General features: G+C 30.7%; 1 long non-coding RNA gene across 1 annotated transcript in view; it reads left to right on the forward strand.

The window, feature by feature from the left end:
- Positions 1–15,320, forward strand: part of LOC127702506 (uncharacterized) — a 78,742-nt gene that overhangs the window by 15,466 nt on the left and 47,956 nt on the right. The gene's annotated exons all lie outside the window — the stretch shown is intronic.

A 15,320-nucleotide genomic window follows, 5' to 3' on the forward strand; every position in this document is an offset into this window, starting at 1 on the left:
AAAGTCATTTTTCCTGGTCATGATAACGGTCAACATATAGGACAGAAAGTCACAGACAAAAAGTCAAGGACAAAAAGTCACATGTATTATATGTTATAAACATTGAGTCCTGTTTCAAAGGAAAATCTATTTTTTTTTTTGTTAAAAGAAAGACAATATACTAATTTTGAGAAACATCTTTCTGTAATGGGCTTTCAGCATGTTCAGTGAAAATCAAATTATATGTACATGTATATAATTCATTTAAAGTTACCCTTTCACGGTAAAGAGTTGTCATAATTTTTTTAATTTGCTGCTAAAAATCCATAAAGATAATTGTTATTTTCTCAAATTTCAATAATCTAATGCCTAATACTAATGTTAAGATAGTGCTACCACAGGCGGATCCAGGGGCCCTGAGGGCCCATCCCCTCCTTATTTATTGGAAATATTTGGTTGATTACATATGGAATCACTGAAGCATAAATGTAGCGGGCCATCACTTTAGGCAGTCAGTGGGACCCCTTATATGAAATTTGTCCAGATGGTATATTTCCCCCCACTGCTCGTTTTAAGACCCGCAGCCATCATCTGACAGATTTTCCGCGGGTCCTCGTAGGGAAACAAATCTTTTTGGAAAATCTCGAAAATTCCTCCCCGGCCAGAACGGCAAACAAGAAATGTGTCGGATAGATAGCAGGGACCATCGGGTCAATGGCTGACAGTACCCGCCATTGTTGGTTACGCCCTTTGTTTGCTAAAGAACCCTTGTGTTAATTGTTTTAGGGGCACCCAAGTTGACCTATTGAAATTTCTGTCCTTGTCCAATTGATCCCGATTTTCAGTGATATTTCAAATTGTCCGCCTTCATCCCAGCCTACCCATATTGCCGGACCTTTTTGAAATTGTCTTTTTTTACAACTTCACCTCAAAAATGATCTTCATGTAGATACTCAACATCCAATAATACAATAATATTCAAAACGTATAGCTATACATGCTTTGCCATTTCAACATTGAGTTTAATAATGAATAAGAAAAATAAAATTTTCTTTATAGAAAGAAAGGTTAGATGGTCAATTATCATTTACTTAGAGGACCAACGTCCGACTCTTTTTGTTCTATTTTTTATTGTGTTGAAGTGTATCAAATTATTGCCTTTAAATAATTTTGGGTCAGTAGACTAGCACTGGACCAACAACGTTCCTATTAAATTTATTGATTTATGCATGAGATATTTGACACTGGACACAAAGCAAAAGATAACTAATCGATCATTTCATTTTTACAAAATCTTACCCGCCCCCACCCCCCCTTTGATCTTTAATCTTCACTACAGCATTTGAATACTAGTTGATGGACTGACTTGTAACAGCCATCATTCTTTGACACTGCATTAAATTGAAAAATTTACAGAAGAGATTTTTTGTATGAGAGATTTAGTCTATTTTCAAGCGTTTTCCAAGTTTATGCATATACATGTAATTTGTTGTTTCTATGGCAACACTATCACTAATAATGCCTGGAAAATTATTAATATTTCTCAAATACAAGAAAACCTGCTTATGTAAGCAAAACTGTATACATTCATTGTTATATGTATCTAAGTTCATTGAAACGCATTTGTAAAAATAAGTACTTATCCGTATTTTTGCAAATGAACTACTTGTTTCCATGGCAACACATTCAATGGCAAATATTATACAATTGAATATGTATTTTTTTAAATGATTTTATTGGTTTTTTCTAGATTGAGTAATTGTTTTTCTTGTATATTTTTCATGATCATGAAAAAAGACTGAAATTTCTTTATAATCAGCACTTTTATCCAGAATAGAGAAATTGTGTTTGTTTCCTTCAAGTGGTAACACCATTATCGAAATACTATACTACTAGCAAAATCATTTATATATACACATGTGTGTATACAGTGAAACTTAATACGTGTTTTAGTTTTCCTGCTTTTGTGCACATTTAAGAAACTAACTGAAACTTTTTTCAAAATTGTTTTAAACTTTTGTATCAAAATGAAATTGTTTCCATAGCAACACAGTTAAAACTATAATGCCGTTGTATATGAATATGTTTAAAATTTTGATGATTACAATAATTTCTACATATTGTATATTTATTTTTTTTTTTGGACTGCAGAATTAGGTTTTAAAACATTTTTTTTTTAAATTTAAAAAAAAAAAATTTCTGAAAAAATGAAAACTAAGCATTTTGTTTCCATGGTAACAAAATATTGAGACAAACTTCCCCATTACTTTTTCGCATCATTGATAAGATAAGACTATGATATTTATGAATTCATAGTTGACTTTAACTCAGGTGTCCGCAAACAATTATGGTGAGCATTCAAAAATGACCTAAAAAGGTTATTTTTTACCTAATGCAAACCACATAAAACGGGGGTATATGTGATTATGATTGAAATGTTATATGAAAATATCAGTTATTAAATTACATTATTGAAATGCATATATTTAATAAAATCATAAAACAATATTCATTCTCTTAATTATTTATTATGAAAAATTATGCTGAAAATAGCCTTTTTCAGCTTAAAATCATAGATATTCAGAAGAGGTAAAACTGGTCATCGGTTGCTATGGCAACCGATATGCTTAGCAACCAAAATTTTGCCATTTTTTGTTTGTTTCATCAAGACTAGTAAGTGTGTGAAGTTTGAAGAAAATCCATGACCATGCGTGCCACACTCCCTATATAAGAGTTTAAATTGTTACAGAGAACCAGTATTAACTTCTAGATGTATGTTGATAGAGTGTTGTCGTTAAATTACTGTCTCTTTGACATATGTACCACTTTTCTTTTTAATCATAGTAATTAAACATGACAACACGTTGAATTAAGAACAGAATATGAAATGAAGCACTCTGTTATATTAACAATTGTTTTGTGTAAGAAGTCTCAGTTTGATCCACGTTATATCCAAATAATTTAAAGAATACCTGTTGACTTACAAAATATAGTTATGCAAATGAAATAAAAACTTTTTTTAAGACAACATTGACTTTTATTATCGTATTGGCAGTTTCGACAGCATTTGCAAATATTCTCAATTTTAATTAAAACCAACACAATGAAAAAAAGAAGGATTTTGATCAATTTCTATATCTATATATTGTATATTTTGTTTTAAATTTGCTCGAATGAATTACTTTCGTTTTGTGTAATTTGGGTTCTTAGCAAGGTCATCGAGTTAAATGGGTAATTTTTGTATTGCTATATGTAGTTCATGTAGTTGTTGGATCTGATATCGTATTAAGAAGGAAAAGATTAATCTCGAATCATTTTTGTAAGATTAAAACAATGTGTATTATATCTAACTTTTTGAATTTTGTTAAACGTAAATAATCAGCGCATTTGTAGTAATTTTTTCAATCATTAAAATTTCTTGCAAAATTTATGCACCCTTGATACGAATTGAGACCTTGCAATAAAATGTTATAAAAATCAAATATCAAATACAAATCAAATGGTATGTACAAAGAGACAAATATATGTATTTTGATGTATTCACAGAAACTAAAAATCTAAACTCTGACTAGTAAGATACGAAACAAATTAAATTAGCATTGAATAGTATTGTTTCATGTAGTATAACACTAACACTTTGAATCGGTTCAACCCACCATTTTTTTCTTAAAATGTCCTGTACCAAGTCAGGAAAATGGCCATTGTTATATTATAGTTTGTTTCTTTGTGTGTTACATTTTATTGTTGTGTTTTTGTTGTGTCGTTGTTCTCCTCTTATATTTGATGCGTTTCCCTCAGTTTTAGTTTGTAACCCGGATTTGTTTTTATCTCTATCGATTTATGAGTTTCGAACAGCGGTATACTACTGTTGCCTTTATTTGTCTTAATTCTAATGCAATGAACTAACATACACTAAGTAGTACAAGGAAAAGCATCAATCGCGTGTTTCCTGTGTTGATAAATTATTACAAGTAATAAAATATTACCCATATCCACACACACGTATCATAAATATGACTCAAAATTAATGTTGTTTGGGCTTCGTACACTTTTTATATGAAGATATAGAATGCTGAAGCATTTTCCCTTGAATATGTTTCACTCATAGTTAAATCCGAAAGTTTATGAAAGCCAGTTGGATTCTAATATTGGAGAATATCCATAATACACTAGGTCTCACAATATTTGCAAATTTGTTTCATATACTAATAAATTAGAATGATATTTAGCCCTGTTGTTTTGTGAAGACAAATTGATACATTATAAAATTGCAGATTTAAAATGAGTTTTTTTATTCTTTAAATTAGGAATCCAAATATCCAATAAACCAAATTAATTTATTTGTTTCTGAAATAACATATAATTTTATTTCTTAGTGTCGGTTTTGTTAATACATGTAATAATATTATTCATATTTATATGTTCTTTATGAACGTTCAAAAGTTATAAAAATCTTTTCAAAAAGTGCAGTTTTAAGCCATCTTTGAGCTTTTTAGTTTGGTACAGAAATACGCCACTGTAGTGAATCTTGAAATTTTGAAATGATTTTTATAGATTCTTGAAAATCGTTAGGTAGACGAATAATTTGTTTATCTTTTCAAAGGAAAACATGTACATGAATATATTTATTGATTCATTTTTTTTTTTATTTTTTTTTGGTCCCTTTAATGTATATCACATGACCTTTGATCATATTTAATAAAGGTGAAGATTAGAATTTATAAAGAAATCAGTAAAAAGAAATGTGTTTTAAAAAGAATACTGATTACATATTTAAAACATTTGTGCTCTCCTTTCAAAACATATATATTGAAAGCCTGCACTTTGGAAAGAACTAAGCAAACAAGTTTCGAAAGTTGATAAATCATTGAGATTAGACATGTGGTTGATAAACATGATAAATGCATGTTTTCTTTCATCATGTGTTCAAATAGACTTTAGCTATGCAAATGAATTAAGCTATTTCTAATAATATGTGAACTAGATCCTTTCGAATTTTTACTAATACGGTGACGATATTTACGTCATTCAATATCAAATTCTGTTTGAGAAATGGTAACCGTACATCAATATTCTTTATCGTATTGATTTGAAAACAAACTTCCTGTTTGTTCCGTAAACTGAAATGTTTTGGATTCGAGCAATACTTATGTCCTCTTGACTGATGTTTACTGAAGACAAATTAGAAAGACAATTGGTGTACCATCGATTTCATTTTTGAACATTGTCAACAAAACGTTTTCAAAATAAAATTTTGGAATCATTAACCGGGACACATTCTAATGACAATATTTTAAAGTCACGTGAAACGAGTTTCTTGTAATCATAATGTTAAGGAAATTATTGAACAAATGTATGCATATATACTAAACTAATTCCTATATGCACGTCTTTTTACATTTATTTCGAATGTATAACACATTATCGACAAATAGTACTGTATTCAGTAATTGTTGATCGCAAACTAATTATTGTTAGAGTTAGTTGCCGAAGTCTACCGGAACGTGACATTGATAAACAGTCAACACATAATCATGGATAACGTGAAAAATAAGTGAATTGATAGAGCAATGTAAATGGTTTTTTATTTATTTTTTTAAGCGTTCCCAATTGTTAATAAAACTTCGCTGTTAAATAATTTGATGTATTCAATTTGTTCTTTAAGAATCAATTATTGCTATTTACCTTCCAGTGCACATTTGTTTTTACATTCTTTCATCACGGGTTTTCCTTCGCACTTTCGATGTAAGGTGGCCGAAGTTCTAACGAGATGTCTAGTAGTTAAGCTCACTGCATATGAAAAATATCGGCGAATAGAGAAAGGAAAAACAATAATTCAATAGTAGTACATTTCTTAACATTTTGATAAAATAAAGGGTTTTCTTCTACAGTCGAGGCAAATAGGAAATACCATAATATTATGAAATAGCATAATTTTACTAACATCTTGTGACAAATTTGAGTTATCTTTCTTAGACTCACCTTGACAATTTAGACATGGGAGATAACAACTTTTGTCTTAAAAGAAGTTGTAAGGAGGACAACTCAATATTATCATAAGTATAATTAGAATACAGCAGAAATTTGTAATATCAAGTTTGATAATCCATATCTCCATTCCATATCTGTTTGACATTGATTTATTTTTGTAACAATTCATGTATTGATAAGACCTTACCGTATTATCATGATTATTATAACTTAAATCTTTGCAAGAGTTATATTGTAAAATGTTTAATATCGCTGTTCGAATCATATTCCGTTTCCATATCTATTCACAATTGCATGTTTTAATTGTGTTATTCTTTGACGCTATCGGTTAATCTTATCAGTGGTAAACGGAAAACCCTCGTGTTTTTATTATTATTATTAACATTATATGCATAACAAATGTTTCTGTCTGTGTTTTTCTCGTACAATAACATTTGAGGAATTGATTGTATTCTTCTATTTTGAGAGAATATTTTTTTCTCTCGATATTTGTTTATATAATTATAAATCAAGTTCGCATATCCAACTAAGTCAGACATCACGTGACTTTTGTGACGTATACTAGCCGCCATTTTGTATTATATTGCCCCATATAAAATGCATAGGTGCTTCAATAAAGTTGAGTTTTCTCATGAACCTGACCCGTTTTCTAACTTTTGCAAATCAATCCTTGATATTCAAACATATTTCTATCAAACAATGTTGGTCCTAACAGTTTAATTTTTGATTAAATACTGTCACTGGAGAATCGTAAAAACATGTACTTTTTCTCGTTATTTCTCCGTTGACTCAATGCTAAATTACCGATACCCATGTCTACTTGTATAACAAATAAAGAAATTCCGTTAATAAAAATAAAACTTTGCAAATCGATTAAGTATATTCAAACATATATCTGGCTAAAAATACTATTTAAAACAGTTTAATTTCTGGGCAATTTCGGTCAAAAATCGATTTAAAAAAGTGAATATTTCGGGATATTTCAAAATGGCGGATGATGTATATGGAAATGTTGCATCAAATCGAGGATTTGTATAGTAAGACTTTCCTTGATTTAATTTAATTTTCATGTAGAATCTTTGATGTTTCTGTTATTTTCTTTGGTGATATTTCGATATGATTGATTTCAAAATTTATTGATTAAAAAAATATTATTTTAAGTGTGACACGGGAAAATTTTATTTTGACAGATATCCAGGATATACTGTTACCAGAAAATAGTAAACAATAAAATTTATAATAAATTTTTTTCTCTTCTTTTTTTAAAAGGTTTTTTTCCTGTTTTCTGTATAATTTATCTTTCTTTAGAAATATATTTATACATTCCTTTTAGAACAAAAAAATATTTACGTCCCAAGATAGAAAAAAATCCCAACAATTATTATAGATAAATATTCCATACCTTCAAAATCCCATCACTTGACGAACAGGTGAACTCTGACTTTGGATGTAATGTTACATAACAATATATTGTCAGGTAGACGTGCAAACTAAAAGCAACCAGGTGACATTAAACATCCTGTGTATACATGTATTACCAGAGTTTAAATTTTGTGATATACAAAAGTTTTCATAACTGTGCAAATAAATATCTTCTCTTCCCCGTGTCAAACCAGAAGAAGTATGTATCATAATAAACTTAAAGAAAATATGAATATTATAAAAAAAAATCTTTGAAAAAATAATTTTTGCTTTAAAAGATAATCAAACTAATATTTATGTTTCTATAATTATTTTAAAGAAATATTTTGATTCAAATTTTAATTTAAATGGATTTTGTATTATTTCGTAAAAAATTAAACGAGATTTCATTGAATATGATTTTATTATTTATTTTTTTAATTCAATATTTTAAGCGAAATCCAGGCATTCAATAAATCGATATAAAGTTAAATTTGTGTAAAAAAAATTGTTATTGTATACATTTCAACAGAGACATATAATACAATTGCTCTGATTTCAACAACATTGTATACCCGACAATATTTATCGACAGAGTTATCGGTCCTGAATAGGACTGATATAGTTGGGTATGGCTTTTATAATTAAGTTTTCTGGAATTATGAACATCTTTCACCATTCTGGTATCCGCTCTGATCTTTCGCGTCGTCCTGAAATCTTTAGATTTGATCAAAAATTAATATAAGAGTTAAAGACATATCAAATATACATATACTTTTATTTTACCTCCTATAGATGTATAGGGAAATGATTGGTTAAAGGACTACACGTGGTGACTATATATATTTGATATAGGGTGTCTTAAACAATATCAGGTTATTAACCATATAGGGTTTATAGTTACCATATGGGGTTAGTAAAAAGTTACTTTCCTTTCAAAAAAAATTGGCGTCCTTTTATAAAAACAACGCGGTGTTGAGGATAAATCTGAAAGGTTTCACAAACGAAGAAATTGATGCTGAAAGATTGAAATAAATTCATAAAACACATTTGAAGCTAACAAGTTGTTATTGTTGGCATTAATGAGTTACTTCCCTTTCAAAAAAAAAAAAAAAAAAGAAATATGAATGATTTTAAAAGAGGGTCGAAAAGATACCAGATGGACAGTCAAACTCATAGATCGAAAACAAACTGACAACACCATGGCTAAAAAAGAAAAAGATAAACAGACAAACAATAGCACACAAGACACAACATAGAAAACGTAAGACTAAGCCACACAAATGCCACCAAAAACTATGGGTGACCTCAGGTGCTCCGGAAGGGTAAGCAGACCCTGCTCCCCATATGGAACCCGTCGTGTTGCTCATGTTATTATACATCCAGTAAATAGTCTAATTCAGTAGGTCACATTCATGAAAAGGGAAGGAGATTGTAGTTGCGACATAAGAAACATATCCGATTTCATCTGTGAAACGGTTATTCCATAGCGGTCAGCCAACTCGTGATGGCGTCCGTTAAATCAACAGACGAAGTAATTGATAGATAAAATGAAGGATAACAATAAATTCATAAAACAAATTTAATGCTGACAAGCTGTTATTGTTGGCGTTTGTTTTTTTTTGTATAGAAAATGGAAGTAGGTTCTTAATACGAAGTATTGAAAACTTAAGCACTTTGATAGACCGCTTGTCTATATACTACATGTGAAGATAGTCGGTAAGATAAATTAGTTACACAGTCAGCTAGTGACCTAATACGATATATATATATATATATATATATATATATATATATGGGGTCAGTAAATTCCATATGGAATTTACTGACCCCATATATATCGTATATTAAGTCACTAATACACCATGTAACTAATAATATACATGTATATATCATGTACTGTGTTTCGACGCTAGATAAAAACTGACGAGGAAAGGTAGCACCTGGCCACCAAAAGCTTTATTACTGTAGAGGCTAGGTGGTCGAGTGGTCTAGCACGTCGATCATAGTGCAATGCGATTTGGTGCCACGATATCTCAGTAGTATGAGTTCGAATCCCGGCCAGGGAAGAACAAAAAAGTTTGCCTGCGATTTCTCAATAGCATTTATGAGTTCTAAAATGTCCCTTAAATGTGTTTCTTGTTGTATTACTGCTGGAGGCATGAATGTATCCAAATAATTCCCTATTCTCTCTAAAATAGTACCAGATAATGAAACAATAGGCGTCCCTTGAATTCTGTCATTTTTATACCGCGTAAGGTTCTGTTGGACCCTTTCTATTAGTTCAGGATCCAGTTTGTGCAATTTAGGCAGAAGATACAACCTTCCTGGTTTTAGATCTCTCTTAGCAGAAAGATATGTAAATGTGTTTTCATCCATGACCCCTTTCCTATGCCTTTCAAAGATAATATTATTGATTTTCTGGTTGGTCTCTATTATATTTAATTTTACAATTTCTATGAAGTGAGTAGAACTACTCAGTTGCCTCAGTCCTTCATTTATATATTCTGTTTTATCCCAGATCACTGTGGTGTTATTTTTATCTGCTTTTCGAACTATTTTTTTTTTTTTTCGTTTCAGGGGAGAAATTGCCTTTCTTTCCAGCGTAGTGAGATTATTGTGTGCTTTTTGTAATGTTAAATTATCTATCTCAATCTTAGTTTTGAATATATATGTCTCAATTGCATTGTTTTCAAGTTCCGGTTCAAATCCGGATTTTGTTAAAAAGGGTTGACGTATAAAAATATCACCCTTGTCAAAATGATATTTACATCTTAGTTTTCTTGCAAATGTATTGAAATCTGATACAATACTAGATTTTGCAAATTTCGTCGAGGGAGACGGTATATACTTTAATCCTTTACTGAGTAAAAAAATCTCATCGTCTTTTATCTTTTCAGTCGTGAATATTTTAACATATTCACGTGCATTGTCAATTAATTTTTTCCTCTTGAGAGAGCGAATCCTTATCTTTCTATTTTTCTGATAGAAGGCCTTTTTCATGATCGTCTTTTTAGTTTTTTTCGCTCTCTTAAAGTGTCTGTTAGCCATGCTTACAGATAAAAGGAAATCGCCAGAAGGCAGCGTGCAATTCATTTCTTGATGAAATTATTGATTCTTTATCAAGCCTGTATTAACTCGCAAACCAATCAGATATCAGTTTTCCAATAGGAAACCATATTAAGGGAAGGGGGGACCATCCCTCCTAGACATTGCAACCAATCATCATTCATTGCTTTATAAACTGACACGTATACCAGATGCATTACCAATTTGACTTTCTAATTATCAGACAATCAAAAACCATTCATTTTTGTATTGCAAATCTCAGCATGCCGCTGATATTTACGACTTAATTATCAACTTATTCCTCTCACTAAAGAATCTCTGACGTTTCGGTTTTTACATTTACTTTCCCCGTATTCTGGTGGTAACATAACTTTAACATAAAATTGACGTAATTAATCAACCCTTTAACCTTTCGGTTTGATTTGACAGAAATTAGAAACACTTTATCAATGCACTATTGCTTTTGCTGATAATAATCGGTGCATTTAATTATAGTGTATTATTTAAGACCACTTTCAGTGAAATTATGCATTTATCGTTTACACAATGTAAAATAGTATCTTTGATGGTTTTATTTCTCAAATTAAACTAAAGAGATATTTGTAAACATGTGTTTATCATCACAATTGCATTGGGTTCATTGATAAACTAACCTGCTGTGTTCTGCTCGATCAATTATCTATAAATTATGATTGTGTTGGATAAATAAAGTATATATATATATATATATATATTTATATATATAGGAAAAAAATATAGGGAAAAAGAATTAAGGCTGAAAATGCACCATATATTTATATTCAATACGAATATTCACATTTTGTCTATTAAAGCATCAAATTGTTGATAAAATGTTCTCAATAGTATCTTACCGGTTCCACTGTTTAACAGATATTCGTGAATGAATTGAATATAAATATTTGGTGCATTTTCAGCCTTAATTTTTTTTTCTATTTTATGCACAGCGTGGACAAAATTTAAAACACTTCAATATATATATATATATATATTCAATAATGTAAGATAAAGAACATTTAGACTTAAACCGAATGTCGGAGTTGAATTTTGTAAATCAACTAACAACACAAGTTGTCTTTTTCACCAATGTTAGTGATAGTTTGATATTAGGTCCCATAACACAAAAAGGTGAAATTTATTGACTATGCGGTATTGGCTTTGCTCATTGTTGTGGCCGTACGGTGTCACCTTTAGCAGTTAATTTCTGTGTTATTTTGTCTCTTGTGGAGAGTTGTCTCTTTGGCAATCATACCACATCTTCTTTTGGTATATTGTATTGTATTATGAACTAAAAATCTGAGTAAGAGATATTAGCAAGAAATAATATGTAGGTTTAAATAGATACCTAGAATTAATTATACTTTTCTTTGTATGTGTGATATGTAGTTTTATGTAAAAGAGTTGGAAAATGTAGAAACGGTACGTGTTGATGGAGTTGTGTTTCGAACTTTATGATGAAATGACTATTATCGTTGTTAAGTGAAGTTTTGTTACACTCTGGATTCTTTAAAGTTTTGACACAATATAATGCTACAATTTTTCTTTTTCACAATCAAACATCCTGTTTGTTTAAAGCGAAACCATAAATAATTACAGTCTTTCGTAAAATTCCACATTTATCAAGGTTGCGGTTTTATCTTGAAGGTCAATATCAAGTAATAATTTTTGTAAACTCTTTAAAACATTTGTTTAAGAGGGAAATTGATGCATATAATAGCATGAGTAATTACATGGTTGATAACGCCACAAAGATTATACCACAGTATCAGATAAAACACATACAAATATATATATATATATATGTGTGTGTTACTTAAATGCGTTTAAAAAGGTAGATCAGAAGACATCGAGGGGCCACTAACTATGTAATGAGTGGTAGTGATGAGAATATTTCATGCTCTATGATATATGAATAGGGTGAGAAAAATCAGATTGAATATATCGATAGGTTGATACTATCACTTGCTTGATTATATCATAAGTATTTGAAACTAATCTGATGTCCGTATTTATTTTTGATGCGGTTAAACCAAAGCGGCTGCCGTAAATGCATCAGCTATTTGTCAAACTAATTAAACTCTATTTATTCAAATGTGGTATTTCCACTGATGCTAGTTATAGATGCAATAAATCCGATCATTTTGACATGTGCACCTAATTCACATTAAAGGTTTGTATACATGAAACATGATAACAACTATTTAAAGAAATTACTTAGTGTCAGCGTACTTTAAGAGGGAACGGCAATGTAACTTTTTATCAGTTTTTCATTAATATTAAACTCTGTGAAAGTGTTAGTTACTGTCTGGGGTGTTACTTCATTTATCTGACCAAACATCTTTTATTGACTTTTATAATAAAGATTTCTTCATAATGAAAGATAAAAAGGGGTAATAGAGAAAAGTGTTAAAGAAGTGACGAATTTATTGGAAAAGCAAGGTGTGATCATTGCGAATGCGTTGCTTCTAAACAAGAACCTGACGATGAGCGGAACCCCCAAAAAATCTATATACTAATGTACCAGAGGATGAAATACATCAAAATATATCTATAGATATAAGAAGATGTGGTATGAGTGCCAATGAGACAACTCTCCATCTAAGTCACAATTTGTAAAAGTAAACCACTGTTGGTCAAAATATAGACTTGCTACAATTCCCTTCCTTTTATTTATTTCTTACTACTTTATATGTTTACTGAAAACTGCCAGTATACTGATTGCCCTTGGAGAAAGGCCTTTCTTTGCAGATGTCAGTATAATGGTAATCTCTTTAGCAGTTACATTGTTAAAGGAGAAAATTTAAAAAAAAATAAGGAAGAGACATGAAGTAAGTCTAGTCAAAGTACGGTCTTTAACAAGGAGCCTTGGCTTGCAAACAGCAAGCTGTATAGATAATATAAAAAAGAAGATGTGGTATGATTGCCAATCAGACAACTCTCCACAAGAGACCAAATGACACAGAAATTAACAACTATAGATCACCGTACGGCCTTCAACAATGAGTAATGCCCATACCGCATAGTCAGCTATAAAAGGCCCCGAAATGACAATGCAAAACAATTCAAACGAGAAAACTAACGTCCTAATTTATGTACAAAAAATGAACGAAAAACATATATGTAACACATAAACAAACGAAAACCACTGAATTACAGGCTCCTGACTTGGGACATGCACATACATACAGAATGTGGCGGGGTTAAACATTTCAGCGGGATCCCAACCCTACCCCTAACCTGGGACAGTGGTGTAACAGTACAACATAAGAACGAACTATACAAATCAGTTGAGAAAGGCTTAACTCATCAGATGGATAAAATACAAATATTACAAATACCAGTGGACGTGGCTGCATGGGTACTTGTACATCCCAACAACAAAAAGACACTAAGTACAGATATGAGAGTAATCGCAGTTACTGACAGCTAGTTCAAAGCCAATAACAACTAATAAAAAAAATCATGCATCTAAAGCTTAATGCATGCATCTAGGTCTGTCTTTTGGTTAATGGTGTATGATATTATTTATAAACGAAATATATGAAAAGGATTGAGTACTTGGCGTATCAGATGCTCACCCCTACTAACAAAAAGTTTGAAACAACTAACGATTTAAATTTGTAACAAATACTTCAAATACTGACAAATAATTTTTGAGTTATTTACTAATTACATAGTTTTAATGAGATTTTTATTGAAGTTTTGGTATTAATGATCTTACTCATGAAAAACAATAAAATTCTTTTCATTCAATTATGTCTCATAACATTACATGTACTAGTGACTGGGCTATTTCGGTAATAGCAACGGAAATTAGTTATATGAAAAATGTTTTGTAATATGTACACGCGGGGTATTAATCGAATATTTAAACACACTTGAATTTATTCATCATTCAATGATTTTAACCATACTTTATGGACACTGTCAATTTAATTTAAATCTACACTGTACTGTTGAGTTACTTTGACTAACAATATAGCATGATAAGCTACATGTAATAGCAAATATGCCAGGTTGTTTGAAAACGTCTCAATAAATCATGTAAATGATGCTGCATGAGACTAATTTCTTAATTAATCGGTCATATATTTTTATAAACTGCGGTAAGTATGAAGTTCTAAAGTTTAAGTAAGTCTCCTGAATTAAGTATGCCCGCCATGTAAATTCGAAACATTGAACTCAGTTTCCAAGCTTTTTATATCTGTTTTTTTCCTTTGTCTCCCACAGTTTCCAACTAACCGTTTGGCCTGGAACAAGTCTGATGAATGTGCTTTTTTTAATCAATTTGTATGTCATCATATCGTATTTACGTTCTTTATTACCCATGGGTCGGCATCGCTTGACATATATTCCCAGATAATTTCATTCAAAGACAAGGTTGAAATTCCCCAATCATTAGACAATTTGTATTCCTTTAAGTGTATTCAAATCATTTTGGTGTTTTTTTTTTCTCCAGACCTTAAGGATGACTGGAAAATAAAACGTCTTCTTTGGCCGATAAAAATGGGGTGTCCTGTTGGCTATGGGGGATGCATAAGTACGCAAACACGTCCGATCAGAATTGGGATGTTACATTCGATGCCTAATGTTGTAAAAGAGCGCCATTAAGAATCCTTGCAATTACTCTTTGTTGGGTCCACAGACTGCCCGTTGTAAGACTAAATTTCTGTCCTTATCCGCTATATCTTCATCTTCCAGTCTAAATTTCCTATCCCTCATCTCGGACGACCCCCATTATAGGACCCACACAATTATTGATATCTAAATTGTTAAATCGTTCTCTGACTGAACAATTATGAAGTACTTGCTGCTGGACGTTATCAAACAACAATCAATCAATCTTGGAACCTTCAACGTTT

The sequence above is a fragment of the Mytilus californianus genome, unplaced genomic scaffold (assembly GCF_021869535.1).
Source record: "Mytilus californianus isolate M0D057914Y unplaced genomic scaffold, xbMytCali1.0.p SCAF_5, whole genome shotgun sequence".
NCBI lineage: Eukaryota > Metazoa > Mollusca > Bivalvia > Mytilida > Mytilidae > Mytilus > Mytilus californianus.